Source organism: Nicotiana attenuata, unplaced genomic scaffold (genome assembly GCF_001879085.1).
Source record: "Nicotiana attenuata strain UT unplaced genomic scaffold, NIATTr2, whole genome shotgun sequence".
NCBI lineage: Eukaryota > Viridiplantae > Streptophyta > Magnoliopsida > Solanales > Solanaceae > Nicotiana > Nicotiana attenuata.
The window spans coordinates 223,374-241,300 of NW_017671710.1; positions in this window are offsets into that span (position 1 = coordinate 223,374).

Sequence of the window (17,927 nt, forward strand, 5' to 3'; positions counted from 1 at the left end):
CAAAACATAGAAATTCTAATGTGGAAATGGGAAATGATCAACATGGATTTTGTGGTAGGGTTACCGCGCACTCCGCGCAAGTTCGACTCAATTTGGGTAATCGTGGATCGACTCACGAAATCAGCACACTTCCTGCCAGTCAAATCTACCGACACAGCGGAACAGTATGCTCAGTTGTACATCAAAGAAATAGTCAGGTTGCATGGTACTCCAGTCTCAATCATTTCGGATCGAGGGGCTCAGTTCACGACCAACTTTTGGAAGAAATTTCAGCAAGGCTTGGGTATGCAGGTAAATCTTAGTACAGCTTTCCATCCTCAGACTGACGGGCAAGCGGTGCGGACTATTCAGTCGCTCGAGGACATGTTGCGTGCTTGTGTTCTTGATTTCAAAGGTAGCTAGGATGATCATTTGCCACTCATAGAGTTTGCTTATAACAACATCTTCCATGCTAGTATCCAGATGGCACCATTTGAGGCGTTGTATGGTAGAAGATGTAGGTCTCCCATTGGGTGGTTCGAGGTTGGAGAAGCTGAATTGATAGGGCCGGACCTTGTGCATCAGGCCATAGAAAAAGTCAAAATTATTAAGGAAAGGTTGAAAACTGCTCAGAGTCGCCAAAAGTCTTATCATACATTCGTTGCGGAGATTTGGAGTTCAAAGAAGAGGATTGGGTATTTTTGAAGGTTTCCCCCATAAAGGGCATCATGTGGTTTGGAAAGAAAGGAAAATTGAGTACGAGGTATGTCGGACCGTACAGAATCATTCAGAGGATCAGTCATATGGCATACAAGCTCGAGCTGCCACCCGAGATGTCATTGGTACACCCAGTCTTCCATGTGTCTATGCTGAAGAAGGTAGTGGGAGATCCGTCCACTATTGTGCTGGTTGAAACTATTGAAGTTAATTAAAAACTGTCACATGAAGAAGTTCCAGTTGCCATTCTTGACAGGCAAGTCCGGAAATTGAGAAATAAGGAAATTGCCTCCGTGAAAGTGTTATGGCGGAACCAGCAGGTTGAGGAAGCCACTTGGGAAGCCGAGGAAGAAATGAAAAAGAAGTACCTACATTTGTTTGTATAGTCATGTAATAGCTTCTATGAATTTGGTTCCTATGAACTTTGTATCCCTTGATTTGGTCAATGTAAAACTATTCCGTTTTGGTTAAATGTCGCCTATGGGGCCATGGTTGGTATCGTTACGAGTTATGTCTTGTTTATGGACTAGGTATATGCTGTTAGGATATGTTTTTGGGGCTCTCTGACAGGTGGATAGTCCTAGTTACAAAGGAAACTCTGGCAAAAATTTTGGAAATTTAGGGAGTTAGCCAAATTTGGGGTTGTTGATATGTTTCATGATGTGAAAAAGCTGAAGTTGCATAAGGATTGCTAATGAGTGAACCTTGATCCTCATTCGAGGACGAATGATCTTAAGTGGGGGAGGATGTAAGGCCCCGTGAAATTTTAACTCAAAAACCCGAAACCTCGTAGTGCCAAGTTAGGAATATTTGTTAGAAACTTATAAAATAAAGTCATTTACTCCTCATATTTGAGAAGAGAAGTAAGTACCACTATTACTACGGTGCAACATTTAATGAAGGGTAGTTTAGTCACACTAATTATTCTCGTCTAAAGTTTAGTATTTTCTTAATGGGTGTGCCCAAAGCAAATTGGTCATTTATTGTGGACTGGGGGGAGTAATGACTTACGGAGTTAATAAAAATTCTTAGCACTAACAAAATTTTATTAATACTATTATAAAATAAAGACTGTAAAGTAAAGACAAGTATAGAGAGATACTGATATATTATTCGAATTCAAACTGATGTACATAATGAACTGAAATCTCTTCTATTTATAGAAGAAAGGAAGTTGTTGTGTAAGCCTTAATCCTTTAACAATTTATAAGGCTTCTACAGCTGCCTTGAATTCTGACATGAATTATGGGAAGATGGTGTTGCTCAGGCCACAGAGAACCGTAAACTGAAGAGCAATATGGAAAGAGAGAGTAACAGCAAGACCCGGTCTGCGGGCAACTTGGGAGAGTCACTAGGTGGGGAAGATCAGCTTTCAGGGGAGGATCATCAGTGCCGTCCCAGTCTGTCGCTCAATCTTCAGCCAGTGCGCCGCCATCAGGGCCCAGCCAGCAGCAACAGTGGAGTCGTGTCAGGCCCAATCAGGGCAACAGGGGATCACACCAGTGGGGTCGATCATGATAGAGATCCCAGCAGCAACAGAGGTCCCCGTGCCCCGGGTGCGGGAAGATGCACTCAGGGATTTGCTACTTGGAGTTACCCGTATGCTATGGATGTGGGATGAGGGGTCATATTCAGAGGCATTGTCGTGTATCCCTCCAGGGAGATGGCAGGGGCATAGCTGAGCCAGCCAGCCCAGCAGCTGCTACATCTACAGCCCCCTTTCCAGCTCGAGGTACCCCAGCACCCGCGGGGCATGGTGCAGCTAGGGGTGGTGCGTAGAGTTCGGGAGGACCCAGCCGGTTCTATGCTATGAGTGGTCACCAGACTGCAAAGGCTTCTCGAGACGTTGTTACTGGTATTCTAACTGTCCAATATCATGATGTGTATGTACTTATTGACCCTCGTTCCACCTTGTCCTATGTTACCCCTTATATTGCTATAGAATTTGGGATATAGAGTTGTGTTGTCACGGTACGTGGTAGGGATACCATGGCCGATCTTATTGAATGGGGGATGGTCGATTTTGGTGTAATAATGGGAATGGATTGGCTTTATTCATGTTTTGCCAAACTTGATTGTCGGACTAGAACTATGAGGCTTGAATTTCCTAATGAGCCCATTGTGGAATGGAATGGAGATAATGTAGTGCCAAAAGGTCGGTTTATTTCTTACCTTAAGGCCGCAAAGATGATCAAGAAGGGGTGTATCTACCATTTAGTCCGGATTACGGACACCGATGCCGAGGCGTCTAGCCTTGAATCCTGCCCGTAGTGAATGAATTTCCGGATGTCTTTCCAGATGAGCTCCCTGGAATCCCACCAGACAGGGAGATTGATTTTGGGATCGATGTTATGCCAGGCACGCAGCCTATATCAATTCTACCTTATAGAATGGCACCGGCAGAATTGAAAGAGCTAAAGGAGCAATTGAAGGATTTGCTAGAGAAGGGTTTCATCCGACCGAGTATGTCACCATGGGGCGCACCGGTTTTGTTCGTAAGGAAGAAAGATGGGTCGCTACGGATGTTTATTGACTACCAGCAACTTAACAAAGTCACAATCAAAAATAAATACCCTCTACCAAGTATAGATGGTTTGTTTGATCTACTGCAAGGTGCTAAGTGTTTCTCAAAAATTGACTTGCGGTCCGGGTATCATCAATTGAAGATAAGGGAGCAGGATATTCCAAAAACAGCTTTCAGGACTCGGTATGGGCACTATGAATTTCTGGTGATGTCTTTTGGGCTAACAAATACCCCCGGCAGCTTTCATGGATCTTTTGAATCGAGTCTTTAAGCCTTTTCTAAAATCCTTTGTGATGTGTTCATTGACGATATTCTTGTGTATTCCCGAAGTCGGGAGGACCATGCTGACCATCTCAGGGCAGTTCTGTAGACTTTTCAGCAGCACCAATTGTACGTGAAATTTTCGAAATGTGAATTTTGGCTTGAATCCGTCGCGTTCTTTGGTCATGTCGTCTCCGGGGAAGGAATTATGGTTGATCCTCAAAAGATTGCAGCAGTGAAGAATTGGCCTAGACCTACCACTCTAATAGAGATTCGTAGTTTCTTGGGTTTGGCCGGGTACTACAGAAGATTTGTGGAGGGATTTTCTACTCTTGCCTCTCCATTGACTAAATTGACGCAGAAAGCAGTTAAGTTCCAGTGGTCCAATGCATGTGAAAGGAGCTTCCAGGAATTGAAATCAAGATTGACTACAGCACCGGTATTAACCCTGCCGGAGGGTACAGAGGGATTTGTGGTGTACTGTGATGCTTCAAGGATCGGGCTTGGGTGTGTGCTGATGCAACACGGAAAAGTTATAGCCTACGCTTCTAGGCAGCTCAAGAATCATGAAAAGAACTATCCAACCCATGACTTAGAACTTGCGGCAGTGGTGTTTGCACTAAAGATTTGGCGACATTATTTGTATGGGGTACATGTGGATGTATTTACGGATCACAACAGCCTTCAATATATCTTCAAACAAAAGGAGTTGAATCTGAGACAGAGAAGATGGATCGAGTTACTTAAGGACTATGACATTGATATTCTCTATCACCCGGGGAAGGCCAATGTTGTGGAGGATGCTCTTAGTCGGAAATCTATGGGATGTTTTGCTCATTTGAAGGCGTATCAGAGGCCGTTGGCCAGGGAGGTTCACCAGTTGGCTAGTTTGGGGGTTCGTCTTGCGGACTCTAGCCAAGGGGGAGAGATCGTGCGGAATAGGGTTGAATCATCGCTTGTGGCGGAAATGAAAGAAAAACAATTCAGCGATCCATTGTTAGTACAACTGAAAGAGGGGATTCATAAGCACAAGACCACAACTTTTTCTTTCGGCATGGATGATGGTACTCTACGATACCAAGGTCGCCTATGTGTTCCGGATATTGACAGTCTTCGGGAAAGGATCATGGCAGAAGCTCACACTTCTAGGTATTATGTGCACCCAGGTTCTACAAAAATGTATCATGATCTCAAGGAAGTTTATTGGTGGAACAACATGAAAGGGGATGTGGCGGACTTTGTGGCAAAATGTTCGAACTGTCAGCAAGTGAAAGCCGAACATCGAAGGCCCAGTGGATTGACTCAAAACATAGAAATTCCAATGTGGAAATGGGAAATGATCAACATGGATTTTGTGGTAGGGTTACCGCGCACTCCGCGCAAGTTCGACTCAATTTGGGTAATCGTGGATCGACTCACGAAATCAGCACACTTCCTGCCAGTCAAATCTACCGACACAACGGAACAGTATGCTCAGTTGTACATCAAAGAAATAGTCAGGTTGCATGGAACTCCAGTCTCAATCATTTCGGATCGAGGGGCTCAGTTCACGGCCAACTTTTGGAAGAAATTTCAGCAAGGCTAGGGCACGCAGGTAAATCTTAGTATAGCTTTCCATCCTCAGACCGACGGGCAAGCGGAGCGGACTACTCAAACGCTCGAGGACATGTTGCTTGCTTGTGTTCTTGATGTCAAAGGTAACTGGGATGATCATTTGCCACTCATAGAGTTTGTGTATAACAACAGCTTCCATGCTAGTATCCACATGGCACCATTTGAGGGGTTGTATGGTAGAAGATGTAGGTCTCCCATTGGGTGGTTCGAGGTTGGAGAAGCTGAATTGATAGGGCCGGACCTTGTGCATCAGGCCATGGAAAAAGTCAAAATTATTAAGGAAAGGTTGAAAACTGCTCAGAGTCGCCAAAAGTCTTATACATACGTTCGTCGCAGAGATTTGGAGTTCAATGAAGAGGATTGGGTATTTTTGAAGGTTTCCCCCATAAAGGGCATCATGCGGTTTGGAAAGAAAGGAAAATTGAGTCCAAGGTATGTTGGACCGTACAGAATCATTCAGAGGATGGGTCAGGTGGCATACAAGCTCGAACTGCCACCCGAGATGTTATTGGTACACCCAGTCTTGCATGTGTCTATGTTGAAGAAGGTAGTGGGAGATCCGTCCACTATTGTGCCGGTTGAAACAATCAGAGTTAATGAAGATATGTCATATGAAGAAGTTCCAGTTGCCATTCTTGACAGGCAAGTCCGGAAATTGTGAAATAAGGGAATTGCCTCCGTGAAAGTGTTATGGCGGAACCAGCAGGTTGAGGAAGCTACTTAGGAAGCCGAGGAAGAAATGAAAAAGAAGTACCCGCATTTGTATGTATAGTCATGTAATAGCTTCTATGAATTTGGTTCCTATGAACTCTCCATCCCTTAATTTGGTCAATGTAAAACTGTTCTGTTTTGGTTAAATGTCGCCTATGGGGCCATGGTTGGTGTCGTTACGAGTTATGTCATGTTTATGGATTAAGTATATGCCGTTAGGATATGTTTCTGGGTTCTCTGACAGGTGGATAGGCCTAGTTACAAAGGAAACTCTGGCAAATTTTTTGGAAATTTAGGGAGTTAGCCAAATTTGGGGCTGTTGATATGTTTCATAATGTGAAAAAGCTGAAGTTGCATAAGGATTGCTAATGAGTGAAACTTGATCCTCATTCGAGGACGAATGATCTTAAGTGTGGGAGGATGTAAGGCCCCGTGAAATTTTCACTCAAAAACCCGAAACCTCGTAGTTCCAAGTTAGGAATATTTGTTAGAAACTTATAAAATAAAGTCATTTACTCCTCACATTTGAGAAGAGAAGTAAGTATCACTATAACTATGGTGCAACATTGAATGAAGGGTAGTTTAGTCACACTAATTATTTTCGTCTAAAATTAAGTATTTTCTTAATGGGTGTGCCCAAAGCAAATTGGTCACGTATTGTGGATCGGAGGGAGTAGTGACAAAATTTTATTAATACTGTTATTAAATAAAGACTGTAAAGTAAAGACAAGTATAGAGAGAAACTGATATATTATTCGAATTCAAACTGATATACATAATGAATTGAAATCTCTTCTATTTATAGAAGAAAGGAAGCTGCTGTGTAAGTTGCTACTATGCCAGATATGGATAATCTTCTACTGAGAGTAATCTTTATCCATAACGGAGTACTGAAAGGATAAGCTCATTGTACCAGGTATAGATAATCTTCTACTGGGGGTAATGTTTATCCATAACGGAGTACTGGAAGAATAAGCTCATTGTACCAGGTATAGATAATCTTCTACTGGGGGTAATGTTTATCCATTACGGAGTACTGAAAGAATAAGCTCATTGTACCCGGTATGGATAATCTTCTACCGGGGTAATATTTATCCATAACGGAGTATCGAAAGAATAAGCTTATTATATCCGGTATGGATAATCTTCTATCGGGAATAATTTTTATCCATAACGGAGTATCGAAAGGATAAGCTTATTATACCCGGTATGGACAATCTTCTACCGGGGGTAATGTTTATCCATAATCGGGTACCGAAGTGATAAGCTTCTTCCGGAGGCTTATTTCCAATAGAGTACTAAATAGATAAACATATTTACGGCGGAGTCCCATATGGATAAGCTTCTTCAGGAAGCTTATTTACAACGGAGTACTAAATGAACATCCATAATATAATATATTTATAACACTCCCCCTTGGATGTTCATTAAAAGATACTGTGCCTCATTAAAACCTTACTAAGAAAAACCACGTGGAAAAAAATCCTAGTGAAGGAAAAAGAGTACACATATTTAGTAGTACGCATTGCTAGGTGCCTCATTAAAAATCTAATAAGGAAAACCCTGTGGGAAAAAACCTTAGTAAGAAAAAAGGAGTGCATCGCGTATTTTACTCCCCCTGATGAAAACCTTGTTTCAAATATTTGAGTCTCCGCATTCTAATCTTGTATCTGCATAACCAATACGATCTGCATTACCTAAATATGCATAACAATTACACTGAGATAGAGTATTTCAGGACCAAGGAGTTCATCATCCTCTTCTGGAGGTCAGAACGGATCCTTATTCACTTCAAGTGATCGAACACCCATTGATGTACTTAATGGGTGCGCTTTTTCCATGAAAAAGCGTTTAAAGACCCTTTCTGTATAGGCAAATTGATGGATAAAGATCTCGTCTGCTTAATATTCAATTTGCAGACCAAGGACAAATTTTAATTTTTTAAGATCTTTCATCTCAAATTCTTTCTTAAGATATTCAATTGCCTTTTTGGAGCTCTTCTGGAGTTCCAACAAGATTTATGTCACCAACATAAACAGCAAGTGTAACAAATTCTGATGACATTTTCTTTATAAAAATACATGGACAAATAACATAATTTATGTAACTTTCTTTCAGCAAATATTCACTGAGGCGATTATATCACATGCGCCCAAATTGATTTAAAACGTAATTATAATTTGATCGAGTACGTTTATCAAGACTTTGAATTATATGCTTCAAGTATTTTAAATCCTTCAGGGATCTTCATATAGATTTAATCAAATGAGTTATTATGTTATGACTTGCATTTAAATGGCATGAAATCAAGCTCGCCGCGGTTCGGACCTTTTGGATTGATCTGTGCATTAAAAAGTTAAGGAATAATGTTTCTCAGTAAAGCGCATTTCTGCGGTCCATTATGCGATCGCTTAATAGCTATGCGGACCGCATAGTCGCCGCAGAGTGAGTCAGTTTGCTGGTAAGTTTTGAAGTCAACTATGCGGCCAATTATGCGATCGCATAATCAATATGTGGGCCGCATAGTCATCGCATAACCTCCTTGGGATTTTGCGAGGGGCAGTTCTGTGGCGCATTATGCGACCGTAGAATAGGTATGCGGACCGCATTCTTGCCGCATACCCGGGCAGATTGTTCAAGTTTTGAGGACCATTTTGCGGTCCCTTTTGCGGGCCGCATGTTAATTATGCGATCGCATATGCGACCGCAGATTGTGTCGGGGCTCCCATTTTCTAACTTTTAAAACCCGACCCCATTCCGATAAAATCACCCCATTAGACCCTCCTGAGCTAATTTCTACTACATTTAGAGTGAGAGCAAGAGTTTTAGAGGGAAAGAGTGATTCCCACCGAGCCTCTACTCAATCCTTGCCCAAATTCTTGAAGATTATCAAGTAAAGCTACTAGGCCTTCATCCTAAGAGGTAAGAACTTGTGCTCTAACCTTTGATTTCGTAATTCTTACTAAAATAAGTAATTAACAAAAAGGGTTCATGGGTATAAGGGTTGATTGTCTTGCATGCATGTATGATAAAAGGTCATGGGGGGATTGTGGGCTAAGAATATCATAAATGGGGTGTAAGATGATAGAATTCTTCACAAAAGACCTTAAAATTCATAATGCAGACTTAATGCTTGAGAGTATGCTCAAGTAAGCTAGAATCTTGATTATTTCTCTAATTTTTGGATCAACTTGTAATTCTCATAAATAGATCGAGGTGGCTAAGAGTTCCGGAATTATTGTAAGAATTTAAGGAAAAGCTCCATTGAGGTATGTATGGATAAAACCCCCTCTTCTTAGAAATTGAGCTCCATTGGTGTCTATGCAAATGTTGTAAGACTAAAACTTGATTGATGTATTGATTGCTATTTCACATGAACTGGCTTTGCAATTATATATATACGTGAAAGGTGTGCCTCAATGTGTGCAACGTACTATTCTTGATAATTTAAAGATGTGCGAAGAATATGAACCATGTGTTGAAATGCCTAGACTTCAAGTCAAGATTAAAATTGAGATTTGTCATGTCAACTAGGTGAAATCTTGTCTATGCTTACAACTTGAATTGCTTTTGTATGTGCCTATCATTCTAAGTTTGCAAGGTTAACATTGAAAGTGGAAATGATGTGATAATTGTGGCCCCAAGTGCCTATGATTTGATATATGTGAAATAAAGATTGAAAAGAGATGATTAATGAAAAAGGGACAACGTCTTGGTAAGACGGCTTAGCCGATCGGGCCGTGATCGGATACCATGCCGTACACATGGGGGTATTATGCTGATATTGAATTCCGAAAATTGAGAATGACATTGTGATTGAGGTACATGTCTCAAATGAGGCAACTTAGCCGATCGGGTCGTGATCGGACTCCGCTCAAGAAAGTGGTGGTATTATGAATGATGATGAACTGTATTAAATGCCCCAACCTAAAGCTTTTGATGATCCTTATGATTTCTTTGTTCTTGTATGATAGTTCTTTCTAATGAGATGGTGTTTAGTTATACGTACTAGTACTATTCCATGGTACTAACAGCTATTTTGCCGGGGGCGCTACATCTTTGAATGGATGTAGGTGGCTCCATTGCAGACAGTGTCGATCGTAGATAGAGGAGCATCCTCCTCTCAGTAGTCTTGGTGAGCCCCTCTTCTTCCAGGGGTTATGTAGTATGTCTTTTGTTATAAATTTCCACTTTTGAGGTATAGCCGGGGCCTTGTTGCCAGCGTTATAGTAACTGTCTTTTGTATCTTTAGAGGCTCCGTAGATGTTTGTGTGGGTTATGTACAGGTGATGGATGGGTCAATGAACTGTGTTGTAATGCTAAACTCTTGTACTTCTAAACTGTAACTATATGAAACCTTGGAAACTTAACTATGGTTTAAATGTGGTAATATGAAATGAACTAGCAATGTTATGTGTGAGACTTTCCTACTGTCTAAATAAGTAAATGAAAGCATGGTTTCTTGGTCATAGTGAGTTGGGTAGAAAGTGTTCAAAGGCTTGCTCAGTTGGGTTCACTCGATTGAGTGCCGGTCGCGCCTCCCGAGGTTGGGGCGTGACAAGGTTGTTGTCTTGAAGGCCGAGGAAGCGCGACGACAGTCCATCTGCGTCTCATACTTCTGCCGATCCTGGTATGACGCGGGAGTTGTATGAGATGTGGGTTAACGCCGAGGCTCAGCTCGACGTGTATAAGTCTTTGAAAGCCGACGGGAAAATTTCCGAATTAGAACTCGATGGTATCCGTGTTAAAGCTCGTGTGGCCCGTGAAGCTTGTGGTTACGCCCCCGATACGCCTGGTGGGGATGATGTTGATGATGATCCAGACAAGCTCGCCTCCGATTCTTGGTATGATGATGAGTAAATCCGTCGTACTTAGTTTTTGTTTTGTTTTGCTATTTTTGTGAGGGCGTCTTTGGGCCCTTTGTAAAAAGTATTGTAATTTGACAGTTGTAATGGAACAGCTCCCTTTTTGCTATGTATTTCTTGATTTGTGTTCTCTTTTCTTTTTGATATGTGGGTAAACCCCTGGTTCTTTGATGATATCGACGTTCGACGCGGTCGAACATTGAAGATTTCAAACGAGGTCGAATACTAAGTAGTTCGAGCAAGGTCGAATGTAACATAATTCGAGCGAGGTCGAATGCAAAATAATTCGAGCGAGGTCGAATGTAAAATAATTCGAGCGAGGTCGAATGTAAAATAATTCTTGAGCGAGGTCGAATTTAAACAATTCGAGCGAGGTCGAATGTAAAATAATTTGAGCGAGGTCGAATGTAAAATAATTCGAGCGAGGTCAAATGTAAAATAATTCGAGCGAGATCGATGTGAAATAATTCGAGCGGGGTCGAATGTAAATGATTCGAGCGAGGTCGAATGTATAATAATTCGAGCGAGATCGATGTGAAATAATTCGAGCGGGGTCGAATGTAAAATGATTCGAGCGAGGTCGAATGTGAAATAATTCGAGCGAGGTCGAATGTAAAATGTAATAAGACTTGGTGGAGAGTGAAGATGTTGCTTTATTTCATTCGTTGGAGAATATTACATGTTTCCGTTTGTTTCATACATATATTGGAGAAGTTCCCATGTATCCAGTCCCTTCATCGTTTGGCTTGGAGAAGTAGTCGGCAGCCGGGGCGATGAAATATACTTGAACTTCGAGATGTCCCCTTTGTCGCCTCATTAAAAACCTCTCCGAGAAAACCCAACTGGGACAAAACCCAGGTGAGGGTAAAAGAGTACGACGTGGAGGGCGTCTATTTTTAGAAGTTGAAGTATTTGAGGTGGGTGACGTTCCAATTGTTTGTAGTAGCTTTCCCTCCATTGTTTTTAGTTGGAATGATCCTTTGTTTGCTGCTGCCGTGATTTTATATGGTCCGCCCCAATTGGTTCCTAGTTTGCCTTCTCTCGAATCTTTGCTTGCCTGTGTTTTGGCCTTGAGTACATAGTCTCCGACTTTGAGTGGTCGTACTTTGGCTTTTTTGTAGTACCATTTTGCTTGTTATTTTTGGGATACCATTGTTACGTAAGCCATGTCTCTTTGCTCCTCTGCTTCGTTGAGATCTTGTTTCCTGTTCTCGTCATTGTTTGGTCCGCTTTCATTGGAGTATCTCAAACTGGGTTCCCCGACCTCGACCGATATCATGGCGTCAGTGCCGTAGACTAGTGAATATAGCGTTTCGCTGGTGCTTGTTTTTGGCATGGTGTGGTATGCCCACAGTATTTCAGGTAGTAACTCCGGCCATAGTCCCTTGGCATCCTCAAGCTTTTTCTTCAAGATGTATAGTATTGTTTTGTTGGTGGCTTCGGCCTGGCCTTTTCCGATAGGGTGATACAGCGTGGAGAGTATTCGCTTGATGTTTTCGAAAAAATCGATGGTCTTTCTTCCGGTGAATTGGGGTTCGTTGCCACAGCTGATTTCTTTGGGGATAACGAAGCGGCATATGGTTTTCCTCCATATGAATGTGATAACTTCCTGTTCGCGTATTTGGGTGAACGCACCTACTTCTACCCACTTGGAAAAATAGTCAGTTAATACTAAAAGAAATCGTGTGTTACCTCGCCCTGCTGGAAGGGGCCCGACAATGTCCATTTCCCATTTGATGAATGGCCATGGCAATGTGACCGAGTGGAGGTGCTCGCCTGCTTGGTGTATCATAGGAGCGTATTTCTGGCACTGCTCGCACTTTTTGACGTAGTCAGCGACTTCCTTCTTCATTGTGGGCCAATAATACCCTGCTCGAATGAGGTACCTGACGAGGGCTCGGTTGCCGGTATGGGCGCCGCAGTGGCCTTTGTGTACCTCCTCGAGGACCCATCTTGTTTGGTTCGGCCCTAGGCACTTTGCGAAGGGGCCTCCAAATGTTCTTTTATATAGGTCGTGGTTTATGATATTGTACCTGGTTGCCTGCATTCGGAGCTTTTTGGTTTCCTTTTTGTCCGATGGGAGTATTCCCTCCTACAAATATGTTATAATGCAGTTGCGCCAGTCTCAAGTCAAATTTACAGAGTGTACCTCAAGTTGGTCTATTGACGAGTGAGGAGGGTGACCACGTTTTCTTTTGTAATGTTTTTGGTGGCCGCTGCTAATTTGGCGAGTCCATCTGCTTCGATATTTTTTGCTCGAGGTATGTTGTCGAGTCGACAGTCATCGAATTCAGGCAGCATTTTATGAATCTCTGCCTGGTACTTTTGTAGCCTCTGCTCTTTGATTTGGGAAGTCCCTATGAATTGGTTGACAACGAGTTGTGAGTCGCATCTGAGAACGACTCGTCGTGCTCCGTATTTAAGAGCTAGCTTAAGTCCTGCAATTACGGCCTCGTACTCGACCTCGAGTACGACTCCTAGTCCAGATCCTAACGCGTTGGACGCGCCATCGGTGTTTAGGATCCATAGGGCGGGTAGCTCGGGGGAGGTACGAGAAGTTTCCTGCTCGACCTCGGGCATTATTTTGGCACTGATTGGCAACAAAGTCGGCAAGCACCTGCGATTTTATCGTTGTTCGCGGCTAATATGCTATATCGTGCTAGCTCAATTCTATGGCCCACTTGGCCAATCTCCTCGAAAGCTCGGGTTTGTGTAGGATGCTTCGTAGGGGGAAAGTCGTCACCACCGATATGGGGTGGCATTGAAAATAGGGTCTAAGCTTTCGTGAAGCTATAACCAACGCTAAGGCCAATTTTCGAGGTGAGGGTACCACGTTTCGGCATCGACCAGGGTTTTGCTAATGTATTAGATTGGAGATTGTGCACCTTTATTTTGACGGACCAACACCGCGCTTACCGCGACCTCTGATACAGCCAAGTATACCAGGAGGTGCTCGCCAGGTTCTGCTTTGGCGAGTAGCGGGGGCGAGGACAAGTATGCCTTTAGTTCTCTTAAGGCCTCGACGCATTCTGGATTCCATTGGATCCCGTTATCCTTTTTGAGCACGTTAAAGAATTTGTGGCATCTGTCAGAGGATCGTGAGATGAACCTTGACAGGGCGTCTATACGGCCAGTCAGCTTCTACACCTGTTTCTTGCTGGGTAACACTTCAAGTATTCCCTCAATGGCTTTAATTTGGTCGGGGTTGACCTCGATGCCTCTTTATGATACCAGAAAATCGAGGAATTTGCCCGAAGTTACGCCGAAGGTGCATTTTCCGGGGTTCAGTTTCATGTCGTATTGCCTCAGTATACCGAATGCCTCTTTCAGGTGGTTGATGTGATTTTCCTTCTTTTTTGATTTGACCAACATGTCGTCGATGTAAACTTCCATTGTTTTGCCGAGCTGATCCTTGAACATCTTGGTGACCAACCTTTGATAAGTCGCCCCTGCGTTCTTCAACCCAAATGGCATGACTCTGTAACAATACGTTTCCTGATGGGTGATGAAAGTGGTTTTTTCCTGGTCCTCCTCCTCTATGAGGATTTGGTTGTAACTGAGTAGGCGTCCAAGATACTCAGCAACTCGTGTCCTGCTGTGTGTCGATGAGTTGATCGATATGAGGCAACAGAAAGGAGTCTTTCGGGCAGGCCTTGTTTAGGTCCGTGAAATCCATGCACATCCGCCATTTCCCATTTTTCTTTTTCACCATAACTACATTGGCGACCCATTGGGGGTATTTTGATTCTCGGATGGAACCGTTGGCGAGTAGCTTATCCACCTCATCGCTGACGGCCTCGTTGATTGTGGCATTGAATTTTCTTCTTACTTGTCGCACTAGAGGGCATAGTGGATCGACATTCAACTTGTGTGTGGCAACGTCTTTTGGGATACCTGGCATATCTGCATGGGAGAAAGCGAACAAATCGGCGTTGTCGATTAAATTTATGAAAATTACCTGGTTCTGAGAGTTTATGGTCGATGTAAGCCTTTTTGTTGTTGTCGTTGTTATCTAGTTGGACGGGATCGAGGTCTTTTACTATTGACCTGCGGCTTCCACGATGTCGGGGTCCCTGATGACGTCTTTTAGTGTGTCCAGTTCGGCCCCCAACTTTGGTAATTGCTATGCTTTTGAGTCTACTCCCTTTATTGTTGAGTATATGTACAATCCTGAGAGATGCGATAGCATTCTTGGGTTGTGCGTTGCTCGCCTCGGATGCTGAATATCCCCTAGAGAGTAGGGAACTTGATTACTTGATACAGGGTGGAAGGGATGGCCCTCATGGCGTGTATCCATGATCGCCCTATGATGGCGTTATAAGTCGTGTCTTGGTTCATGACATAAAACGTCGTTTCGAGGGTGACGCCCCCGGCTAGGACGAGTAGCGTTATCTCCCCTGAGGTTCGCTCAACTACATTGTTAAAACCTGTTAGTGTTATGCAACGTGGCACTATTTTGTCCTCGAGTCTCATTTGCGTGAGAACTCAGGGGTGGATAATACACGTACCGCTTCCGTCGTCTACCATTATTCTTTTTACATCAGTATCCGAAATACGTAAAGTAATGACAAGAGCATCGAAGTGAGGAAAATTCAAATTGTGGGTATCTGACTTATCGAAGATGATACTATTTTTGAGGTTATCATACCGTTCATAGGTGACTGACCGCTTCAGTTTATGTGTGGTGGTAAACTTCACGTGGTTGAAGGCTGCTTCATCGCCCCCGTTGATGATCATTTGGATGGTGCATGCAGGGGAGGGTGGCTTTGGAGGGCCTTGGTGTTGTTCTCATCCGCGGCCAAAGTTGGCTCGTCCTCGATCGCTCATCAGCTCCCTCAGGTGCCCTTGGTTCAGCATGTTCACTACTTCTTGCCATAGGGCTATGCAGTCCTCGGTTTTGTGACCCCGTTCCTAATGAAATTCACAAAGGACGTTTGACTTTCGGGGTACTTGGGTCGGACTTCATTTTTTGAGGCCACTTCACCTTTGTGCCAAGCTTTTCTAGTGCGTACACTATTTCTGAAGGAGAAACACAAAAATTGTGAGCAGATAAGAGTGGAGGCGTACCTTTTTCGTTTCACTGGGTCCCTGTGTGCGGCCTGGATAAACCTTCCTTATGTCGAGGGGATGGTGGAATGGCTGCTCTGACATAGGGTTGATGCCTGTCTCGGTTGAGGTGTGGGCCTGACTGATCTCTTCGGCTGTCATTATGACGGTCATTCCTCGGCTCTGTTGGGATCGACGTTAACCGTTGGGCTGGACCATTAAGGTCGTCCTCGTCTGCTCTCACCTCGGCGCAGTAGGCGTTGTGAATTTCTTCCCAAGTGGTGGGAGGGTATTTCATGAGCCTGCTTAATAACTTTCGGGTCGCCCTTAACCCATTCCTGTTCAACCCATTTTGGAAGGCTGCTACTGCCATCCCTTCTGATACGTTTGGTAAGCTCATTCTTACCCTGTTAAATCGAGCGAGGAAGTCCCCGAGTCCCTCGCCAGGCGATTGCCTAACGGCGAATATATCGTTCACCCTGGCCTCCGCCTTCTTAGACCCTGCATGGGCGGTGACGAACTTGTCGGCCATTTTCTCGAACGTTCTTATTGATCGTGCCGGTAATTGTGAGTACCAGGTTAGGGCTACCCCCCGTTAGGGTCTCGTCGAACTTTTTCAGTAATACTGATGGCACCTGCTCCTTTGAAAGATCGTTGCCTTTGACCGCTGTGACGTAATGAATGATGTGATCTTCTAGGTCTGTGGTGCCATCGTATATCTTAAAATATGGTGGCATTTTGAAGGTCTTGGTATGGCATGTGGGGCGTCCGGTATCTTATCGACCCTTTCCTGATGTTCTTTCATCCGGTCGCGGAGTGTTTTGTTCTCGTTTTCCGTTTCTTCCATTTTCTTTAAAATGATTGTTAGTGCATCATTACCTGTATCAACAGCGCTGTGATTGTTACCTATTGGGGGAGCGGGTTGTTCACCGGTAATCGTTGTGATATCTGCTGGCGCGGCATTTCTATTCGCCCTTTGAACGGGTGTGTCGAGTATGTCATTTAGGGTGCTTGTCACCCACTCCTCCAATAATTTCTTCACTGCTGGTGGTGCTTCCTCAGCTGTGGATGTGGAAGCTCCCCTTTCGCGTGAAACGGTTACATTTGCGTGAGGGGGAGGTGAATCACTCCGCCTGGGTGTAGCATTTGGTGTTACATTCTCATCGTTTCCTCCATCATCCTTGCTGATGGTGTTTAAGATGTTGGTAGTGACTAGGGCTGCTTATCGGGCGGATTGGGCGGTTATTTACTCTTAACGGTTTGGCTTATCGGTTATCGGCTTTTAAATATATTAATCCGCTAGCCACCCGATAAGATATCGGGCGGATTAGTATCGGTTTAGCTCTTATCGGACGGTTTATCGGCCTAATTCAACCTATATATGCAAGAAAACGAGACTGGTGGTAGAATCAAAATATCCCAATTTTATACCGTCCACCTGATTTCCTTCTGTTTGGACATAAATAAAATCTAAATTCTGTGTATCATAAATGAACTTCCATCCAAAAAATTGAATTGCATCTTCTTTCTGCAGGTAATAACAAAACCAAATACACGCAAAACAAAATGGTCATCCAATAACTTGAATTGTCCAACCAAACATATCGTAAAACCGGAATACTACAACTCTTTTTCCCTACAAGAAAGGCCAACTACCGAAAAGATGAATGAAGCAGAGGTACATGGAGGAGAAACCTATATAAATTTAATTAATACATAGCAAGAAATCTTTAATGAAATCTGATATATTTTCTTCGCTATACCAAAATTTTGAATGCAACTGGACAAAATCTTATATTGTCAGCTGTGTCAAAAAAATTGTGTCAGCATTAATTCCTTATCATCTGCGACCAAAGTTACCATTACCTCTTCCCCCTCTTCCTCCAGAAAAGCCACCTCCACCTCTTCTGTTAGAGAAGCCATCGCGACCACCACCTCCAAATGTTCCACCTCTTGGCTTCTCTCTCTCTTGCAACTGAGGCAACGCTTCCACCACCTCCAAATACATTGTCAATAAATTACATATATATATTCTTAACGGGTTAATGGATTATCCGTTAAAAAAAATTGAATAATCTAGCCCCCCAAAACCGATAAAACCCGTTAATAAAAAAACGTTTTTAGTACCGTTACCCCGTCCGTTAAAACCGTTAACCCGATACCAATAAGCCATTTAGCTTCGGTTAGCGGTTACGGTTTCGGTTTCGGAT